At 44.3% G+C, this 14,280-nt stretch overlaps 1 protein-coding gene across 3 annotated transcripts in view; it reads left to right on the plus strand.

Moving 5' to 3' along the window:
* The window catches only part of LOC116827228 (uncharacterized), a 423,640-nt gene that overhangs the window by 293,770 nt on the left and 115,590 nt on the right, over positions 1–14,280 (plus strand). The gene's annotated exons all lie outside the window — the stretch shown is intronic.

A 14,280-nucleotide genomic window follows, 5' to 3' on the forward strand; every position in this document is an offset into this window, starting at 1 on the left:
CCAGGACAGGGACCCATGGGCAGCACATGATCCGTCTGTTTGGGGAGGCTACCCCCAGCCATGCCCCTTCTGCCCAAGGCCCCACCCTTCCACTGCTGGAGCCCCGAGCCTACCATCATGGCCAGAGGAGCCCTTCCCCAGCTGCCCCAAGTCTCAGCCCCCGGGCTGGCCCTGGCCACCAGCTCCCTCATCCCAGCCCTGGGCTGCCAGCCCACCTCAGCACCCCCAGCCCCAGAGTGCCAGGAGGGCAGTCCCAGAGCACTGAGCAGCCCCAGCATTGGGCAGCCTGAGCACCATCCCCAGCTGTCCCGAGTCCTGGGCTGCCAGCCCTAGCCCCAGCTCCAGGCCCCACCCGCTTTGGGAAGAGGAGCAGCCTGTGCTGGGGCCATGGGGGAAGAGGAAGAGGCAGGAGAGGACCTCAGGGTGGAGTGTGGGCAGGACAACAGCTGGTTGTTTGGGGATCCTTAGTCTCCACTGGCCTGCGATACCCACCGCCTATGCAGGGCCCCTTGGGCTCTATAATAATACAAATTATGATTATCATTAATTAGAAGCCAAGAAGCTGGGATGAAAATCCTCCATATCTTTCCTCTGGAATTCAGTCTCTAATTAATGGATGAAGAAATGAAAGGGTGGATACAACTCCACTATACATCCCAGTCCTCTGCTAGTGGGAGGCTATAGAAGCAGAACATCCATATTCTGAATATGGGAAAATAGAGATACAAAGGGCATGAGAGAATTAGTCTCTTACTCTGCACTAGACACCCATTCTTAGAGAAAAAGGTGAGAAAGCAGCTTCCTCCCCTCCATATGCTCCCATCTTTGAAAACCCTCTTGACACAGCACATGCAGGTAAAATATATCCTCCCCTCCCAGTAATATACAAGAAGGCAAACTATATAAGAGTGTCATTACCTGCAGCTATAATATCTCATCAGTCTTCCCGCAGAACTCTACATTAATGACAGTGGAGAGTTCTGTGAGAGAAATGAATGTTAGTGTCCCAATCATAATAACGAAAGAAAGTTCCAGCCTCTGACATAAGTTAATATTGCTAACATCATTTAAATGCAGAGTAAGAAACTGACCGTTTATCTGTGGATATCCTAGGACCAATCTGTATTTGACATTAACATTCATCTAAAGAATAAATTCCACAGAGTGAGTAGGGAAACCTAGAAAAAAGCAGACTAGATGATATTCAGATGAACAAAGATCACCTACCTGATGAATCCTGGAGCAAAAATACTTCTGAGTAATTTCAGGCTTCCCGCACCGTTCTCAGCCACCTTAACATCCACTTCAAGGCATTAGCGTTAACATAATATTTTTAGTTAATATGTCAGCTGAGGAAGGTGCAGCATTACCTCTACATATGAGGTCGGAGTTTTACATTAGCCTGATTGTATTTTTACCCCTTTACCTGATGTGTTTTGCACTGATTTGAAATGTTCTCGCACTGCGCTCGGTAACTTTAGAAGTGAAAGTAGATTAGCAGCAGGATCCTTATCGTGTGCTGGTTATACTGGAGAGATAAAGATGCTATCTTAAAGAAAAACACAACAATAAAAAGTATTTCCAAGGCAGCTGTTTTGATTTTCTAAGGTTCTCCGTTTGCCTGATGATAATTCTAATTTTGAAAATGTTTTTTCCTATGCCCCCAAGCATTATGAGGCCAAAATAAAATTATATTTAGAAGGCAACCATCTGTCTTAGTTTTCTGCTGGGGAGAATCATCTATGCCAAATGTAGCTGAATTTCTTCAGCTGTAGCTAATATTACATCACTTCATAATTGTGCAGAACAAATAGGCTGCATTTCAATGGGGGCATCCAGATAAAACACAGAATTACTTGTAAACTAGAAACACTTGAAGAAAGGTGGAGGATTATTCCAAAGGCAGGGACCATATATGGTAAGTTAACAAAAATGGGGAAGAAAGAAGACAGACTTCATGGAGGTTTCCAAATACATTGTGCAAACATAAGTAACATACAGGTATACGGAACTGAATTGGGAGCTTCTGTTTCTTCTTTCTCATATAATAGAAGGAGAAATAGAGCAACTAATGAAATGTAAAGGCAGCTATTTTAAAAATGGATAAAAGGAAAACTTTTCACAAACAAATAGTTAACCTTTGAAACCAACTGTCACAGTGATTACCTGAGGCCAGAGGTTTATTGGAGTCAAAGAAGAATTAGTCATTGCCATGGATAATGAAAACAAGTCAGAGCCAGGGTAAAATTTACAAGGGACTTTCTGTTGTCAAAGTTAGACTCAGGACTCAGTTTGTCAGACCACTCTGTTTTATTAGCACAGCGCTCTGCTAACACCCAAATAATGTGAGCACCATACAAGACACAAACAATCTTATTTATACAGATAAAAGGGCAAGCGCTTAAGATAACAAAGGAAGCAGAATCTGATAAGTTTACCTGGGCTAGGCATGCATATCTTATTTCCTTACTAAATTATTACTGGTCTTCTGTTAATGTTTCACCATTAGTACCCTTGTTTATGCCTAATGTTTCTTTTCCTGGCACCTGTATTTCAACATTTCTTATTTCTGCTTAAAGGTACATACAACATTTCTTTAATCCATTCTTATTTTTACAATATAATTCATTTTACTTTCACACTGTTTAATGGCCCAACATATAACTGGGTTCAAAAAAGAACTAGATCAGTTCATGGAGGATAGGTCCATCAATGGCTATTAGCCAGGATGGTCAGAGACACAACCCCATGCTCTGGGTGTCCCTAAACCTCTGACTGCCAGAAGCTGGGATTGGACAACAGTGAATGGGATCACTCAACAATTGCCCTGTTCTGTTTATTCCCTCTGGAGGACCTGACAATGGTCACTATCAGACGACAGGATACTGGGCTAGATGGACCTTTGGTCTGAACCAGTGTGGCTGCTCTTATGTGTAACTCTTCTGCTGGTCTGAGCTGGCAGCAACAAGGGCCGGGTTCAGTATCTAGGGGTTCCGTTTCAATAGCACAATGCAAAACTGGCTCAAGTCCCCATCCAGTGACCTGGGACAATTACATACCACCACCCCCCGGGCGCCTCTTAGAGACAATACTTCCCTTCTCGCAAGCACAGAATCTGAGTGTAACAAAATCCTTTTAATACAGGAAAGAAACAATGCAGCACTACACTGGGGGAACCACCACAAACAGGATTCATAACACAACCCATGAGCAGGGTCTTAAGTCCAGCAACGCAAATCACCACCCAGAGTCCAAACAGTCCAACACCCCAAAAAGTCTGTCCCTGATCAATGCAGTTCCAGAGTTCAAAAGTTTATCTGCAGAGTTTTACTCCCCCCCCCCCCCCATCTGCCTGGGTGGAAATGTGGGGGGCAGTAAGGGGCACCTTACGTGGTCCAAGGCCAACTGCCACATCTCTCCACAGGGTTCTGCTGCAGCCTTCACCGTGAGCCGCTCCAACCATCCTGCAAACTGCTCCACTCTGCCAGCCACTCTGCTCTGCTCCACCAGCTGTCCCATGAGCCGCTCCAGTCACCTCACAAACTGCTCAGCACCACCAGTTGTACCATAAGCCACACTAACAGTCCCACAAACTGCTGTGCTCTGCCATCAGCTTAGCAATAGATTTTCAGGCCCCCCACTAGTTAACACAGCACTCAGTGATTTTAGCTTTTCAGTGACTTCAGCTTGTAGTGGGGGAACCCCACTGCAGGTGCACCATTGTCCTAAAGTGAATTCAGCTCAGCAGCCTGTAACTAAACATCTAATAGAATCAAAATTAGCTCTGATATTCAACTGTCCTTATCCTTCAAAGTAGACCCATAGCACCAAGTACAAATACTTATCCCAACCTCTCTTAATTTACTGGGATTTGGAGCCCATGTCCCTTGTTTAGCGAGTGCTACTTAGGTGATGGTGAGACCCTCTGTCATAAAATAGTTTCATTGTCCTTGATTCACATAATCAGAGTATCAACACTTTATTCTCCATATTCCTCCTGCCTCAATAACAGAAACGGGGGATCCCACTGCTATTAAAGTGACCATTTTGGGTTGCCGTGGGCTCATGCTAGGCAGGGTGAGTGTGCCTATGCAAACAAGATCAGCCTCTGAAGTTCTTTTCCATACTTGCCATAATTCTCCACTAGATGTCAGGGTAGAGCTCATCCTGACTCTGCTTACATATGTAAGGCATATTTCACTAAGGCCCAGATCCCAATTTTAGTGGGAGTTTGGCACCTAAATACTGTGAGGATCTGGACTTAAGTGTCTGAGGTTAGGAAGAAATGTGCCCTATTGGCAAGTTATTTCAGAATTGTTCACTGCTTCAGGTTTCTTGCCTTTTCCTCCGAAGCAGCTGGTACCGACAGCTCAGAGACAGGAGACTGGATGAACGGCTGGTCTGATAAAGTATAGCGATTCCTGTACACCAGACTTCCATTGACATCAATGAGAGGATGTTTATGGAGTAAGGACTAAGTAAACCCAAGATCCCAGGACCCAGTTCCCCAAAGAGCTCAATCGCGTGAGAGACGGTGTGGATAAAGCAGTGTAGTGAGTACAACAAGAAAGTCCTGCAATCTAATCCTGGCTCTAGCATCAATTCTTGGCATCTGTAAAACTGATATTACTTCTCTACCACAGAAGTGTTGTGAAGATCAACTAGCAAATGGCTGTTAAGCACTATGCAAAATTAAAATTGCCTGTACAACGAGACCTCCAGCAATTGGGGACCTACTTTTCCTCAAACTCTTTACCTTTGTTGCAGAATTGTTCCTTGCAAAATCTCTTTGAAAGCTGGCAACTCCACAGAGACACCAGAACAAAGAATCAGGGATAACTTCTGCAGAAGGGTGAAAGGAGGGGTCCTGTGGGTTTTCAGGATGGTTCAAAAAGAGCAGTCAAGTTTAGGGATGTGCCACAGAATTCTCACTAACATGGTTAGTCTTCTTTTGGGGATGGCAGAAACTTTCAGACTGATCCTGTGTATAGTGTGGTGATTAAAACTGGGTGAGTTTTTTCAGCAACCAGTCAATTTGCTGAAAAATGTGGTTTTTGATAAACCAAAACTATTTGTCAGAAATTCACCACACAGGCTATGTCTACACTTAAAACACTACAGCAGCAGAGCTACCGTGATGCTGCTGTAGTGCCTCAGTCTGAATTGTGAGGCCATGTCTACACTACAAAATTAACTTGACCTAACTTATGTCGGCATATGGCAGTCGCAGTAACTGCATACTTGTGTGTGTTTACACTCTGCTTCTTGTGTCAGTGGTGTGTCACCAGGAGCATTTGTATTGATTGTACTGTCAGTGTGGGGCATTGTGGGAAGGCCCCTGAAGGCCAGCGACAATCGACATAAGCAAAGCAATGTTTACACTGCCAGTGCATCAACCTCATTACTTTGAGCTTAACTCTACGCCGCTCATAGAGGTGGAGTTAAGTCGGCGTAGCGGGGCAGTTACGTTAGCAGGTGCAAAATTTATGTCTAGACACTTCCATAGACCTAAGCTGCCTTGCACCAACCTAACTCTGTAGTGTAGACCAGGCCTCACTACAGCAAAAGCAGAGGTGCTTCCCATCCCTGCAGTTAATCCGTTTTCCCAGGAGGTGGTAGCTGCACTCATGGAAGAACTCTTCCATTGATCCAGAGCTGTCGACACCACAAATTAGGTCAGCATAGCTCCCCTATGGCTCAGGGCTGTGGATTTCTCACATCTGTGAGCATTGTAGCCATACCAATGTAAGTTTTGAGTGTAGACCAGCCCATAGTTTCCACCAAAAAAAAAAAATAAAAAAAATGGAGGAGGGCGACCAAGGTGCTATTTACAAAATGACCAGAGGAGAAGGTGCCACTACTTCTTGAACCGCTGTGGGCTTTAGCATAATGCTTAACATAATCACCTTCGATGTGGCAAAAATAGACATTCTGTTCTAAGCAGGACGTTTTATTAATGAAAAGTCTGAAGGTGAAAGCCCATCAAATATCAAAATGCAAGGCTGCTTGGCGATGATTAAACCATAGGTTTTATTAGCAAAATATGCTGACAAAAAGATTAATAAAGAATTCTCTTTTATCAGCCTCCTATTCTAGCCCCTTCTCCTTTTCTCTAATCTTCATCCCCAATTTATACATTCGAAGACTTTTAATGACTGAACTAAATTCTCTCTGCTAAAGTTTCTGAGAATTTCTTCTTGGTTATATCACAGAGCATCTACTAAAGGTGCACAAAATTCTCTCATTTAAACTTTTTTTTTAAACTAGATTTTTTTTTTTTTTTGGACAAAACAACATTTTTCTCAGCAAGTGTCTGCTTTCCTCAAAAATATTCTTGGAAAACTCAACACCCAAAAGCTGAAAAATTGTGGATTTTTTTTGTTATTAGTCAAAATTAAAAATCAAGGTTTGTTTGTTTTGCATTTTTAGCCAAAACCCTTTTGGTTTTCAGTTGCCAAAAAAAACTGAAAAATCAGTTCTCATTTTCATCTTTTTGACAAAAAGGTGAAAGTAAAAGCATCAATGAACATGAAATTTTTTGCGCTTCCAAGGGAAAAAAAAACCATTTTCTGAGCCGCTTTGCTTCCATTCTTTACTCACTGCTTCTGACAGCATCAATCATACCCTCTTTCCTGAAACCTTGTCCTCCTTGGGATTTTGCAATACTATCCAGGGCCGCCCATGGGAGGGGGGCAAGTGGGGCAATTTGCCCCAGGTCCCGGGTCTTCAGCGGCAGGGAGTTCCCGCCACAGGTCTTCGGGGAACTTCAGGGGTGGGTCCCGGAGTGGAAGGACCCCCCGCTGTCAAATTGCTGCCAAAGCAGGGGCCCTCGCTGCCAAAGACCCCAGGCCCCCTGAATCCTCTGGGCAGCCCTGATACTATCCCTCCTTTGGAGTTTTGCCATTTTCCACGTCCTCTGTCATTAGGTTGCCTCCCCCATTCAGTAAGGGGCCCACACTTTCCCTGACCTTCTTCTTGTTGCTAACATACCTGTAGAAAGAAGCTCTGCCCCTAGTTGGTTCCTCCAGCACCTGCACCAGGAAATTGTCCCCTACACTCTCCAAAAACATCCTGGATTGTCTGCGCACTGCTGTATTGCTCTCCCAGCAGATATTGGGGTATTTGAAGTCCCCCATGAGAACCAGGGCCTTGAGACTTGGTAGATGGGTAATTTCTTATGCATAATTTGGATACATCGAGATGAGGAAGAGATCAGCTATTAGGAAGAGACAGGTAATAGTAATGTGGGATTCAATCATTAGAAAGATAGATAGTTGGGTTTTCAATGACCAGGAGAACCACAGTGACTTGCCTCTCGTGTGCGAAGGTTGCGGCTCTCTTAAGACATCTAGGTAGACTTACGTGTAGTGCTGGGGAGGAGTCAGTGATCATGGTACATGTAGGTACCAATGACACAGGCAAGGGTTGGAGAGAGGCCCTGGAGGCCAAATTTAGGCTGCTTGTTAAGAGATTGAAGTCCAGGACTGGCATGGTGGCATTCTCTGAAATGCTTCCAGTTCCATGCAGGGCTGCCCAGAGGGCAGGATGTGGGGGGAGGCAAATGGGGCAATTTGCCCCAGGCCCTGGGTCCCACAGGGGCCCCATGAGAATATAAGATTCTATAGTTTTGCAACTTTTTTTTTTATGGAAGAGGCCCCTGAAATTGCTTTGTCCCAGCCCCCCTGAATCCTCTGGATGGCCCTGGTTCCATGAACAGGGCCAGTTAGACAGGCAGAACTGCAGGGTCTCAATGCCTCCATGAGAGGATGATGTTGGGAGGAGGGGTTACATTTATTAGAAGTTGGGAAACGGGGAGCCTATACAGGAAGAATGGGCTCCACCTAAAGCAAAATGGAACCAGATTTCTAGCACTTAAAATTAAAGAGGTCATAGAGCAGTTTTTAAACTAATGGCTGGGGGAAAGCCAATAGGTGTGGAGGAGCACATGGTTTGGACAGAGACGTCCCTTAGGGGAGGATCTATTAATGGAGATTCTCTATGTCCTAACAAGGACCAGAGGCTAGAGGATGATAGAATATGTGAAGGATCTGATAAGAAACAGTCAAATGAAAAAAAAGAGTCCAATTCAATTACATCACATAATGGTAAACACCTAAAAAGTGATGTTTTTAGAAAAATGCTTGTATACAAATGCTAGATGTCTAAATAGTAAGATGGCTGAACTAGAGTGCCTCGTATTAAATGAGGATATTGATATAATAGGCATCACAGAAACTTGGTGGAATGAGGCTAGTCAAAGGGACGTGGTAGTACCAGGATACAAAATATATCAGAAGGACAGAACAGGTCGTGCTGGTCGGGGAACGATGCTATATGTGAAAGAAAGCATAGAGTCAAATGAAATAAAAAATCTTAAATGAACCAAATTGTACCATTGAATTTCTATGGATAGTAATTCCATGCTCTAATAATAAGAATATAGCAGTAGGGGTGTATTACCGACCACCTGACCAGGCTGGTGATAGTGACTGTGAAATGCTCAGGGAGATTAGAGAGGATATTCAAATAAAAAACTCAATAAGAATGGGAGATTTCAAATTGACTGGGTACATGTCACCTCTGGATGGGATGCAGAAACAAAGATTCTTTACACCTTAAATGACTGCTTCCTGGAGCAATCAGTCCTGGAACCCACAAGAGGAGAGTTAATTCTTGATTTGGTCGGAAGTGAAACACAGGATATGGTCCAAGAGGTGAATACAGCTGAACTGCTTGGTAATAGTGACCATAACATAATACAATTTAACATCCCTGTGTGTGTGTGTGTGGTGGTAGCATTTATTTTCAGAAAGGGGAACTACACAAAAATGAGGCAGTTAGTTAAACAGAAATTAAAAGGTACAGCGCCAAAAGTGAAATCCCTGCAAGCTTCATGGAAACTTTTTAAAGACACCATAATAGAGGCTCAAATTAAATGTATACCCCCAAATTAAAAAACATAGTAAGAGGACGAAAAAAGTGACACTGTGGCTAAACAAAGTAAGAGAAACAGTGAGAGGCAAAAAGTAATTCTTTAAAAAATAGAAGTTAAATCCTAGTGAGGAAAATAGAAAGGTGCATAAATTCAGGCAAGTGAAGTGTAAAAATATAACTAGGAAGCCCAAAAAATAATGTGAAAAACAGCTAGTCAAAGACTCATAAAGAAACAGCAATTTTTTTAAAGAAAATCAGAAGCAGGAAGCCTGCTAAACAACCTGTGGGGTCACTGGATGATCAAGGTGCTAAAGAAGCACTCAAGGAGGATAAGGCCATTGAGGAGAAACTAAATGAATTCTTTGCATCAGTCTTCACAGCTGAGGATGTGAGGGAGATTCCCAAACCTGAGCCGGCTTTTGTAGGTGACAAATCTGAAGAACTGTCCCAGACTGAGATGTCATTAGAGGAGGTTTTGGAAGAAATTGATAAATTAAAGAGTAATTAGATAACAGGCAGATAGTATTCTCTCAAGTATTCTGAAGGAACTCAGTTGTGAAATTGCAGAATTAATTGTGGTATGTAACCTATTGCTTAAATTAGCTTCTGTACCAGATGACTGGAGGATAGCTAATGTGACTCCAATTTTTAAAAAAGCTTCCAGAGGTGATCCCAGCAATTACAGGCTGATAAGCCTAACTTCAGTACCACGCAAATGGGTTGAAACTATAGTAAAAAACAAAATCAGACACAGTCCTGGTCTACACTACAAGTTTAGGTCAAATTTAGCAGCATTAGATTGATTTAATCTTGCACCTGTCCACACAACAAAGCCATTTTTATCGACTTAAAGGTCTTTAAAATCAATTTCTGTACTCCTCCCCGATGAGGGAATTAGCACTGAAATTGACCTTGCTGGGTCGAATTTGGGGTAGCACGGACGCAATTCAATGGTATTGGCCTCCAGGAGCTATCCCAGAGTGCACCATTATGATCGCTTTGGACAGCGCTCTCAACTCCGATGCACTGGCCAGGTAGTTAGGAAAAGCCCTGCAAACTTTTGAATTTCATTTCCTGTTTGGCCAGTGTGGTGAGCTGATCAGCACAGATGACCATGGAGTCTCAGAATTGCAAAAGAGCTCCAGCATGGACTGAAAGGGAGGTACTGGATCTCATCGCTGTATGGGGAGATGAAGCTGTGCTATCCAAACTCCATTCCAAAAGACGAAATGCTGGAATATTTGAAAAAAATCTCAAAGGGCATGAAGGAGAGAGGTTATAACAGGGACCTGCAGGAAGCAGAGAGGCAAATGGCCACTTCTGGTCAGAGCCCCAGTCATGCCGCTTCTATGATGAGCTGCATGCCATTCTAGGAGGTGCCTGTACAACTACCCCACCCCTGTGCTTCCCTCCTCCCCCACCCCTCCCAGGCTACCTTGACAGTTATCCTCCCATTTATGTGATGAATTAATAAAGAATGCATGAATTTGAAACAATGACTTTATTGCCTCTGCAAGCAGTGATCAAGGGGGGGAATGGGAGGGCAGCTGGCTTACAGGCAAGTAGAGTGAACCAAAGGGGTGGGTTTTCATCAAGGAGAAACAATCAGAACTTTCACACCGTACCCTGGCCAGTCATGAAACTGGTTTTTAAAGCTTCTCTGATGCACAGCGCACCCTGCTGTGCTCTTCTAATTGCTCTGGTGTCTGGCTGAACGTAATCAGTGGCCAGGCGATTTGCCTTAACCTCCCACCCCACCATAAATGTCTCCACCTTACTCTCACAGATATTGTGGAGCACACAGCATGCAGTAATAATGATGGGAATATTGGTTTCGCTGAGATCTGAGTCAGTAAACTGCGCCAGTAAGCTTTTAAACATCCAAAGGCACATCCTACCACCATTCTGCACTTGCTCAGCCTGTAGTTGAACTGCTCCTTACTACTGTCCAGGCTTCATGAGCCATGGGAGCAAGGGGTAGGCTGGGGCAGGGGCGACCATGCGGTGCTGCCAACTGGGAGAGCAGCCTGAGGCAGTAGCCTCCAGCTGGCATGATATTCCAGGCAGGACTGAATCTTCTTTAGATGAAACTTAAAGAGAATGACCTGGAGTTATTCCCATTTTTGTCCAGGCACCCCTGACCGACCTCACTGAAGCCAGTTGGAAGCACCGATGTCTGCCTAGGTGCCCCCGACCAACCTAACTGAGGTTGGCCAGGAGCACCCACGGAACAATGATGATGGTTAGCAGTCATATTGTACTGTCTGCCATCTGCAAGGCAAGGCAAGGGGATGCTGCTGTGTAGCACTGCAGTGCTGTGTCTGCAAGCAGCACCCAGGAGACATACAGTGATAGAGAGCCGAGTGGGCTCCATGCTTGCCATCGTATGTCGCCTGCACGGGTAACCCATGAAAAAAGGCGAGAAACGATTTTTTGCCATTGCTTTCACAGAGGGAGGGCTGATGACATGTACCCAGAACCATCCACGACAATGTTTTTGCCCCATCAAGCATTGGGAGCTCAACCCACAATTGCCAAAGAAGGCAGAGACTGCAGGAACTGTGGGATAGCTACCATGGTGCAATGCTCCGAAAGTCGACGCTAGCCTCGGTACTGTGGATGCATACTGCTGACAATGCGCTTAGTGGGGACATACAATCAACTGTATCAAATCGATTTCTAAAAAAATCGACTTCTATTAAATCAACCTAATTTCGTAGTGTAGACATACATGAACACAATTTGTTGGGGAAGAGTCAACATATTTTTTTGTAAATGGAAATCATGCCTCACCAATCTACTAGAGGGGGTAAACAAGCATTTGGACAAGGGTGATCCACTGGATATAATGTACTCAGATTTTTAGAAAGCCCTTGATAAGGCCCATCACCAAAGGACCTTAAGCAAATTAAGCAGTCATGGGTAGGGCCCTACAAATTTACAGCCAAGAAAATGTGTCACGGACTGTGAAATCTGGTCTCCTGCCACGAAATCTGGTCTTGTGTTCTTTTACCCTATACTATACAGATCTCAAGCAGGACACCAACATTTCTCAAATTAGGGGCCTGGACCCCAAAGGGAGTTGGAGGGTGGTTGCAAGGTTATTTTAGGGGGGCTGCAGTATTGCCACCCTTACTTCTGCACTGCCTTCAGAGCTGGGTGGCCAGAGAATGGCAGCAGCTGACTGAAGGCCCAGCTCTGAAGACAACTCTCTACCAGCAGCACCGAAGTGAAGGTGGCAATACCATACCGTGCCTTCCTTAATTCTGCACTGCTGCTGGTGGTGGCTCTGCCTTCAGAGCTGGGTTCCCAGCCAGCAGCTGCTGCTGCTCTCCAGCTGCCCAGGTCTGAAGGCAGCACTGCTGCCAGCAGCAGCACAGAAGTAAGGGTAGCAGTACTGCAGTTCCCCCATCAATAATCTTGCAACCCCCCCCACAACTCCTTTTTGGGTCAAGAGCCCTACAATTACAACACTGTGAAATTTCAGATTTAAAAAGCTGAAATCATGAAATTTATTATTTTTAAAATCCTATGACTGTGAAATTAACCAAAGTGGACTGAATTTGGTAGGGCCCTAGTCATGGGATAAGGAGGAAGTTCCTCTCATGGATTAGTAACCGTTTAAAAGATACGAAACAAAGGGTAGGAATAAATGGACAGTTTTCAGCATGGATAGAGGTAAATATGATATCCCCTGGCATCTGTACTGGGACCAGTAATGTTTAATATATTCATAAATGATTGGCAAAAGAGGTAAGCAGTGAAGTGGAAAATTTCACAGATGATACAAAACTACTCAAGATAGTTAAGTCCAAAGCAGACTGTGAAGAGTTACAAAGGGATCTCACAAAACTCAACAAAATGGCAGATGAAATTCAGTGTCGATAAAAGGAAAGTAATGCACACTGGAAAACATAATCCCAACTATACATATAAAATGTTGGGATTTAAATTAGCTGTTACCACTCAAGAAAGATCTTGGAGTCATTGTGGGTAGTTCTCTGAAAACATGCACTCAATGTGCAGAGGCAGTAAAAAAAACTTAACAGAACATTGGGAATCATTAGGAAGGGGATAGATAATATGACTGAAAATATCATATTGCCTCTATATAAATTCATGGTATCCCCACATCTTAAATACTGCATGCAGATGTGGTCGCCCCATCTTAAAAAAAGAAATATTGGAATTGGGAAAGGTACAGAAAGGGGCAAGAAAAATCATTAGAGGTATGGAACAGCTTCCGTATGGGGAGAGGTTAATAAGACTGGAACTTTTCAGCTTCAAAAAGAGATGACTAAGGGGGGGATATGATCGAGGTCTATAAAATCATGACAGGTGTCAAAAAAGGAAATAAAGAAGTGTTATGTACAGCTTCTCATAACACAATAGCTAGGGGTCACCAAATGAAATTACTCGGCATCAGATTTAAAACAAACAAAAGGACATTTTTTCATACAATGCACAGTCAACCTGCGGAACTCCTTGCCAGAGGATGTTGTGAAGGCCAAGATTATAACAGGGTTCAAAAAAGAACTAGATAAATTCATGGAGGACAGGTCCATCAATGGCTATTAGCCAGGATGAATAGGGATGGTGCTAGCCTCTGTTTGACAGAAACTGGGAATGGGTGACTGGGGATGGATCACTTGATGATCACCTGTTCTCTTTATTCCCTTTGGGGCACCTGGCACTGTAGGAAGACAGGATACTGGGCTAGTTGGACCATTGGTTTGACTCAGTGTGGCCAGTCTTATATTTTAATGTTCTCTTCAAGAATCAAATCAGCATATGCATTTCTCATGAAAATCATTTTGGAGAGGTAGAAATGGTGAGAACATGTACCCCCCCCCAAAATAGTGAAATATTTTGGCCAAAATGCAAAATATTATAATTTAGAAATGTCATTGTGGTACCTGAAAGAACTTCTTGTTCAGTTTTTTCATGCTTCCATTCTCCTGTACAGACCAGGGATCCTAAGTCTCCCCTGGCACAATCACAACCATTCCACCACTAGATGCCTGGGCTGTGGCAGCTCCACAAGCACTCTGCCTCTTCCCCTCCCTATTCTGCCCCTTCCTCAAGGGTCCCATCACCTGCTGCTGCCCAGTGAGTCCCTCCTTTCCTCCATTCCACCCTTCTCTCAGGAGGTCCCTGCCCCTCGCTATGTCCCTCTTCTCCAACCCCCTTCCCACAAGACCCTTGCTGCCTACTGCATCCCTCCTCACCCCTCCACAAGCAGTGGGGGCTTTGGAGGGTGAAGGAGAGGAGGGATGGGGCAAGCCATGGGGGCCTCATGTGGGGTGTGACAAAGTTCCTCCTCTACCTTGGTGGGTGGGTCCTGCG

This window comes from Chelonoidis abingdonii, chromosome 12 (genome assembly GCF_003597395.2).
Source record: "Chelonoidis abingdonii isolate Lonesome George chromosome 12, CheloAbing_2.0, whole genome shotgun sequence".
In the NCBI taxonomy this organism is placed as follows: domain Eukaryota; kingdom Metazoa; phylum Chordata; order Testudines; family Testudinidae; genus Chelonoidis; species Chelonoidis abingdonii.